The following is an 8,393-nucleotide window of genomic DNA, read 5'->3' as shown; positions in this document are numbered from 1 at the left end:
ACTGTTATGTAGGCTGCTATACAGTGTATATACACTCACCTAAAGGATTATTAGGAACACCATACTAATACTGTGTTTGACACCCTTTCGCCTTCAGAACTGCCTTTAATTCTACGTGGCATTGATTCAACAAGGTGCTGAAAGCATTCTTTAGAAATGTTGGCCCATATTGATAGGATAGCATCTTGAAGTTGATGGAGATTTGTGGGATGCACATCCAGGGCACGAAGCTCCCGTTCCACCACATCCCAAAGATGCTCTATTGGGTTGAGATCTGGTGACTGTGGGGGCCATTTTAGTACAGTGAACTCATTGTCATGTTCAAGAAACCAATTTGAAATGATTTGAGCTTTGTGACATGGTGCATTATCCTGCTGGAAGTAGCCATCAGAGGATGGGTACATGATGGCTACAAAGGGATGGACATGGTCAGAAACAATGCTCAGGTAGGCCGTGGCATTTAAACGATGCCCAATTGGCACTAAGGGGCCTAAAGTGTGCCAAGAAAACATCCCCCACACCATTACACCACCACCACCAGCCTGCACAGTGGTAACAAGGCATGATGGATCCATGTTCTCATTCTGTTATGCCAAATTCTGACTCTACCATCTGAATGTCTCAACAGAAATCGAGACTCATCAGACCAGGCAACATTTTTCCAGTCTTCAACTGTCCAATTTTGGTGAGCTCTTGCAAATTGTAGCCTCTTTTTCCTATTTGTAGTGGAGATGAGTGGTACCCGGTGGGGTCTCCTGCTGTTGTAGCCCATCCGCCTCAAGGTTGTGCGTGTTGTGGCTTCACAAATGCTTTGCTGCATACCTCGGTTGTAGCAGTGGTTATTTCAGGCAAAGTTGCTCTTCTATCAGCTTGAATCAGTCGGCCCATTCTCCTCTGACCTCTAGCATCAACAAGGCATTTTCGCCCACAGGACTGCCGCATACTGGATGTTTTTCTCTTTTCACACAATTCTTTGTAAACCCTAGAAATGGTTGTGCGTGAAAATCCCAGTAACTGAGCAGATTGTGAAATACTCAGACCGGCCCGTCTGGCACCAACAACCATGCCACGCTCAAAATTGCTTAAATCACCTTTCTTTCCCATTCTGACATTCAGTTTGGAGTTCAGGAGATTGTCTTGACCAGGACCACACCCCTAAATGCATTGAAGCAACTGCCATGTGATTGGTTGTTTAGATAATTGCATTAATGAGAAATTGAACAGGTGTTCCTAATAATCCTTTAGGTGAGTGTATAGTGCAAGTATTTGTGCAGTATTTAGTTTCAATGCTCTATGGAAATTGTGGTAAATTTCTGATTAATTATTCAGCTTTTTATGTTTCATGTTTATTTAATTTTACAGTTGAACTTCTGGAATTGCGGTGCAGTCCCTAACTGTGGACTAATCATGATCTAAATCAGTTCTGCGTTACACTTTGATGTAACTATGGCCAACAACCAGAATTGATCTGTGCTTGTATATCCCTTTTGCTCACTTTGGAAGCGCGTTAGGCTCAGTATTTTTATGAAACATTCTGAGGAAATGATGTAATTTGTCACCATGAGAAATACTGTCTGGAAATGAAGCGTCTTTTCTCTGTGTGTTCCCTGCAGTTGTGTTTGTGGCATATGTGCTCTGGCGCACCTTGTGCAATTGTTTTTATCTCTGTACTGCTCTTGGGAAATGCAAAATTCAGTGTGGCATTAAATCTATGTAATGGTGTTTCTGCAGGCACAGCAGATGAGAGACACATAACTGTATATTCTAAGTCTAAGATGTCCATTTATATAAAAATAGTTTATGCTATTGCAATAATTCTTCCTCAAATAACCAATGTTCAATTTTAGCATGTGATCATGCCAAAAACAAGGTGTCATTTGTAAATTATTTATGTACGGCTGACCAACAACTACCTAAAACTCAGGCTATAGTAGAGTTAACCTATGTAAACAGCCTCAGCAACATTTCAAAAGTGAAGCTGTGCGGAATGGAAAAATTGGGCATGGTCTAATCCTTAAAGTTAAAACAGGGTTTTTTGCTCTTACAGCTGTTTTGCTTGGAAATTTGAGAGAGTTCTACGTAGAAACAATATCAGGTGTCCTAATTAGATTTACAAACACAAAGTCTGGTTACAATGAGGTATTGGATTTCAACTTAGGAATACTTCTAAAAGTTTTGAATTACAATCCCTTAAAAAATTTATGGATCTCCAGTTTGTATCAGTTGCGCACCTTTTAGTAACCATGACAATCCATTGGCCAGCTCTTGACTTTCTCCACATCCCTCAAATGACACTTTTTGATGCATCACTAAAACTTGATCAACAATGAAATTGAAAGGGATTTATCCATTTTTTACAATGCATTTAATTAATTTTGGCTTGATATCAATATTGATTTAATGTTAGAAGACCTGCTTCCTGCTTTAAAAAAAAAATAAAAATAATTTGTAAGAGAGGTGACCAAGAACCCAAAGGTCACTCTGGTTGAGCTCCAGAGATCATGTGTGGAGATGGGAGAAACTTGCAGTTGGACAACCATTACTGCAACACTCCATCAATGGGCTTTATGGCCAGATGGAAGTCTCTCCTCAGTGCAAGACACATGAAAGCCCACTTGAAATTTGCAAAGAAAGCACCTAAAGGATTCTCAGACTGTGAAAAAACAAGATTCTTTGGCCTGATAAAATGAAGATTGAACTGTTTTGCCTCCACGCGTTATGTCTGGTTATGTAGGCTAGTGGTGGTGGCGTAGTGGGCTAAAGCACATAACTGTTAATCAGAAGGTCGCTGCCACAGCCACCACCATTGTGTCCTTAAGCCATTTGCAGCTTGATTCAGTCATTTAAATATTTCATATTATCTCAGGTATTTTATATCTTCAAAATTGGGACTGCCCTCCTTTTAGTAAACTGAATAGACTACATGTCAGAAGTCATATTCGTGCGGTCATGGTTGAACTAATGTTGTGGTTGTGTTTCAAATCAAAGTGAGACGCCTACTTAGGCAGCATTTTTGGGCGTCAACGCTTCACGCGCTGTCGATGGCCAAAGTTGTTGCGCGCGCACCTGTACTCCAAAACGCCGCGAGCCAACAGTGCCCAAACGCTTACTAGGTAGGCAGCTCGCTCGGTTTCGACACGCAGCCAATGCTGCTCTGTCGCCGCTGAGGTCGCTGTTATCCCCCTGGACTTCAGTCTGGAGCCGGACACTGAGAGGAAGTATAACGGCAGCAGCTTTGGAAAAAGGAATATTATACATCGAGGGAATCTGTCACGGATAAACGGGACAGTGTCGCTTCTCTATCCACAAAGACAGCTAGCTGCTCTTACAGGACTTACACATTCTGTGAGTGACTTTAATGACTTTTTATTAATCGTTTGACTGTTAGATATGTTAGCAAGTGGTGTTTAATAGCATAAAATGTGGCAAGCTAGCATGCTGCTAGTGAATGTGTCGCTTTTATTAGCACCTGTCAGTTGAATTTCTCATATCATTTCACTGAATAACAAGCAGCGTCTGTTTAAATCATGAGAACGTACTTTGTTTTGATAAGTTGAGTATTAAGTATCAAAGTTTCCAGAGAGGGAATAAAGGCTACATGTCTGAAGAATTACTGTTGAAAGAGTTAAACTGTTGTGCTCTGAAAATATGGATAAAATAAGATTAATTTATTGTCTTTCATTCATTCTTGATGCTTTATACATTTAAATATGTCCCTTTAAACAGCTGTCTTCGCGCATGCGCATCATGTATAATGGTTCCAACTTTATAATCCCTCATAGGAGCAAACGCTCGCCCTGCATTTCTGTAAATGATATCCCTGGTTTGTGTTGTGCAAAAATATCCTCTCCCACTTGTTCTGATGACACCCTATGCAAGACTTTATTTTTGCTCATCTTTCAAATGATGTTATTCATAAATTTAAACTTCATCATGATTTGATGTGTGCAAACAAAGCAAATCACCTGACCTGCCTTGCATGCCTATATATGACCTCTCTGCGTGTATACAGTGCAAAAATATCCTCCCTCCCCTGTTGATGACGCCCTATGCAAAATGTTTTGTTACTCTTTCGAATGAAGGTATTCTAATTCATGATTTTGATGTGTAAAAAGCAAATCATACTTGATGAAACTTACCAATTAAATCTTACATACTAAAAACTTCTACTTTTTTAATATTTGAACACTTATTTGAATATTTCTAGAAGACAGCAAAAGCACAGTAAAATGTTTGCTTTGGAAGCACCAACGGCAATTGGTTCTTTGCATCCTGTTGCGTCCTGTTTTCCATGTCCCTTGGCCACAAATAGAGTAATAGCAGAGGAAAACGGGGGCAGAGACTCAAATAGCCCTTTGACCCCAAGCCATCTCCTATGGCAGTCTCTGTACTGGTGCCATCAGCGTGAATATAATTACCAATATGTGTAATTACTCATCTGCCTCTGAACGTCTCGGCACAACTCATGTAGCTTTAGATGGAGAGATGTTTATTAAAAGATGGCACGTGATGAGCCAAAGGTCTGTTGTTAACTATCACAGCAATGGAGATGCGGAGTGTTCTTCACAGTTTTGTTGTTTTTTGGTTCTGTTTATTCTTGCGTAACGGACTGTAACTCAGCCAGGCTTTAATATCCAAGTATGCCTCAGTTTCCAAGCAATTGTGTGTGTATTTCAGTGGAAATGCAGCCTTATTTACATGGCATTTTTTACCATCACTCATACAGTGTGTAATGGTTAGCCTAGATTCTCACGAAACCTGTCAATAAAATGTTCTATTCATATTTAAGAGAATGAAGATTTAAAGAGCATTATAGGAATATTCTGGGTTCAATACAAGTTAAGCTTATTGGATATATTTGAAGTTACAGTGAGGCACTTACAATGGAAGTGAATGGGTTCAATTTCTGGAGGGTTTAAGGGCAGAAATGATAAAAGCTTAAAATCCTATAAAAACAGTTAGTGTCACACTCTCGAATTTATGTAATGTTTTTTTTAAAGAAAAGTAGGGACAAGTCGAAATAAATTTTTTTGTGGTAATCATCATTATCCTACAAATGCTGAAGGTTGAGATTAACTTGTATTGAACCCGAAATGTTCCTTTAATTAATATTTTGTTCATTGTGACATTATTTTAAGTACACTTTCACCACCCAATTCTCATAACCATAATGCATCAGGGCATTTATTTTTTACTATTCCCATTTTAATGATGAATCTGAATCACATTTATTAGATCCATCCTTGAACGGACAGTGTTCGTGGTGGCAGCAGACTAAGCAAAGTATAGTTTTTCATTTTCCCTGGCCTCATTCTGGGGGATCCTGAGGCATTCCCAGGCCAGCCGAGGGATATAATCCCTCTAGCGTGTTCTGGATCTGCCCCTGGGACTCCTCCCAGTTGGACATGCCCGAATCACCTCTGCAGGAGGCATCCTAATCAGATGCCCGAACCACCTCAACTGGCTCCTTTCAACGCAGAGTAGCAGCGATTATACTCCGAGCCCCTTCACACTGTCCCTTAGGGATATCCCTGACACCCTACGAAGAAAGCTCATTTTGGCCGCTTGTGTTCGCAATCTTATTCTTTCGGTCACTACCCAAAGTTCATGACCATAGGTGAGGGTTGGAATGTACACCGACTGGTAACAATTTACCAGAGGTTTGCCTTCTGGCTCAGCTCCTCCTTCACCACCACGGTCCGGTACAGTGACTGCATTACTGCAGATGCTGCACCGATCCGCCTTTTGATCTCACGCATCCATCTCATCTCATCCATCAACATCTGCAAATAGTAGGGTAGCAATCCTGAGACTCCCAAACTGGACATACTCCACACCTCAGCAGCACCTTGATCCTACCCATGAATATCACAAACAGGATCGGTGACCAGGAACAGCCCTGTCAGAGTCCAACGGCCACTGTGAACAAGCTTGACTTAATAGTCATTAGATGTTGTTGTAAATTATTTGTTTCATTAAAATCAGCAAAAATGAAAGGCAGTACCACGATAGTACTACTATGATGAAGAATACTTTACAATGGGGGGGGGGTGCACGTTACTTTCATGAAAATAATTCCACATTGTAAAAATGTTAAGAGGCTTAATTTTCTATATGCATCTATATCAATATTATCTCAATATTATTATTACATTTTTTTGGTATTAAATAGGACCATCAATTTTCTTGACCGGTTTCGTGAGAATACCAATGGCCCACAGTTTTTTCTTTTATTTTGATAATTATTCCTCTCTGTCATTGCATTTACATAATACAAAGTGTTTATCATTATGAAATGTTCTGCCAAAATATGTATTATCATTTATCAGCAGAGATATAGGACACGATTATAAAGTTTAATCTTAAGTGTTACTGTAAACTGTTGGAAGACCGTTTACATTTGGGTTGGATCTGGGTAGTAGGGTTCAAATGTAACATGTCTGACGTTTCTTAGGAGAACACTTGAGTTCCTTTTCCAAAAGTGGTGGAGTGGTTCAGTTTACAGTATGATCTGCAAGAATAATTAACCATGGGAAGCGTAATACATTTAGCTGGCAGCTGCATTGTAATCGTATTTTAAATCCTGTGAAGTTGTGGAATGTGGCATAGTTCCTGGTGAACTTTGGACTCATCTTGTCTTTGAGTACTATTACATGTCCCCGTTTTCCACTGGATAGCTAATTTATGGGTTACTTCTGATATGCAACACGTAACTGAACATCTTAAGTGTGACTTTCATGAATCCGATCAGAGATTTATTCATGTCTATTAGTATACATGCATGCAAGCATGGATGACTAAATTAATTTGACACTACGTACACTTAAATGCACTTTACACGTATGTGTACACTTTACACAATCCTGAAATTGTCTTTCTAGGTTGTGGGTTCCCGGGTTCCTTGGTCATGGAAAACAGGGCCAGGGAATGGAAATATCATTCCACATTTTATTCTGTTCACCATTTACAAGCAATTTCATTGTGATTTCGATACAATTTGATTATAGTCTGATTCATATGGGTGTATTTCAGCATTGTGTGAGGTAGAGAGTGGAATTTAAATGATTAATCGCTGTAAATCTCCTGATGCATACCATAACAGTGTAGTCATTTCTCATTCAAACATCACAGAATAAGGCATGTCGCAAACGGTCACAAGACACTTGAGAGCCATTGAGCATTAAGGCAGAAATCTTTGAATTTTGAAAAGGAAATCAAAGCATGTTGACAGTTACAGCGGGTGCTGCAGCGGCTGGAGATGGAGATCGCTGAATAAAATGCTTGAATTTGGGTCTGTTCTTCACAGAAAGCAGTCTGAAGAATTGGATTATAGCTAACAAAATTATTTATTCATTTTATTATTGTTTTATGGTGCTTTTTTTGTTTTATTTTATTTTTTGGCATGGGCATGGCAAACGCTTAAATGTTTAAACGATTACAGAGTTTTTATTCATTTGAACATTTGAACATAAAGTGTAGTCTTGGTTAAATTTATATAATAATTTAAAACATTGTATAGGGCAGCAGAAATCACACCAAACTGAATGAAACTATTTAAATGTCATATAATGTAAACTGCATTAACTAAATGTGATGGCTGTTAACTACTCTCATTGATTATAAATTAAATGTATTTAACTGGTTTAATTCTATGAATTATTAAATATGAATCAATTCAAACAGTACACGTAAAATGTATTATGTTTCTAGAGGTGTTAATACATAAAATTATGTTTAGATGCTATCAGTATGACAATATTGTACGTTTCGATGTCTGCAAACATAAGATCATGTACGTTTGCTACAACCAAACCAAACTATGTATGAATACATATGAATTCTCATGAGATGATGTTGATATTTCAGTTATTATGTCATACAAAAGTCTCTCTCAGATAATGCAGTCCGCGTACAGGTCATGCTCTCTGGTTCACCCAGTAGATTTCTTGGATCTTAGAGGATGTCATCCACTGCTTAAGATCCATCACTTGCATTATTATATTCTAACAAGAGAATTATATTGACTTCTGTGAGAAGTCTGATAAATGACTAAATGTAAAAATGTAATGCTGTCAGCTATACAGGGAACCTTGTATCTTGGTACATTAGGAAACATTTACTAAAAAAAAATTAACTGTGGTTGGCATTTCAGTAGCTATTTTTTTAACCAATATAATGATCAACACAACCAAAACTGAAGTAAACTTTAAAGTAAACGATTGATCTTGGGACTTTAAGGATCAATATTGGGATTGTTCAAATTGAGATTGCTATTTATCGGAAAATCAATATTTTAAACCAGCCTTATCTGAAAGCCTTCAAAAATCTTAATAAAGAAAAAATAAAAGTTTGAAAAGCCATAGTGATTGGAAATAAATTTGTCTAGTTTTTCT

The 8,393-nt window shown here is 38.4% G+C and overlaps 1 protein-coding gene across 1 annotated transcript in view; it reads left to right on the top strand.

Annotated features, from left to right (window-relative positions):
* The first annotated feature begins 3,200 nt into the window (after positions 1–3,200).
* myo6b (myosin VIb) overlaps positions 3,201–8,393 on the top strand; it is an 87,183-nt gene continuing 81,990 nt past the window's right edge. Inside the window, exon 1 of the mRNA XM_052153645.1 lies at positions 3,201–3,345. The gene's annotated coding sequence lies outside the window, so the exon portion shown is untranslated. The remainder of the gene's footprint in view (positions 3,346–8,393) is intronic.

Source organism: Xyrauchen texanus, chromosome 22, assembly GCF_025860055.1.
Source record: "Xyrauchen texanus isolate HMW12.3.18 chromosome 22, RBS_HiC_50CHRs, whole genome shotgun sequence".
In the NCBI taxonomy this organism is placed as follows: Eukaryota; Metazoa; Chordata; class Actinopteri; order Cypriniformes; family Catostomidae; genus Xyrauchen; species Xyrauchen texanus.
The sequence above is the reverse complement of the archived record's forward strand: the minus strand, read 5'-3'. Positions and strand labels throughout refer to the sequence as shown.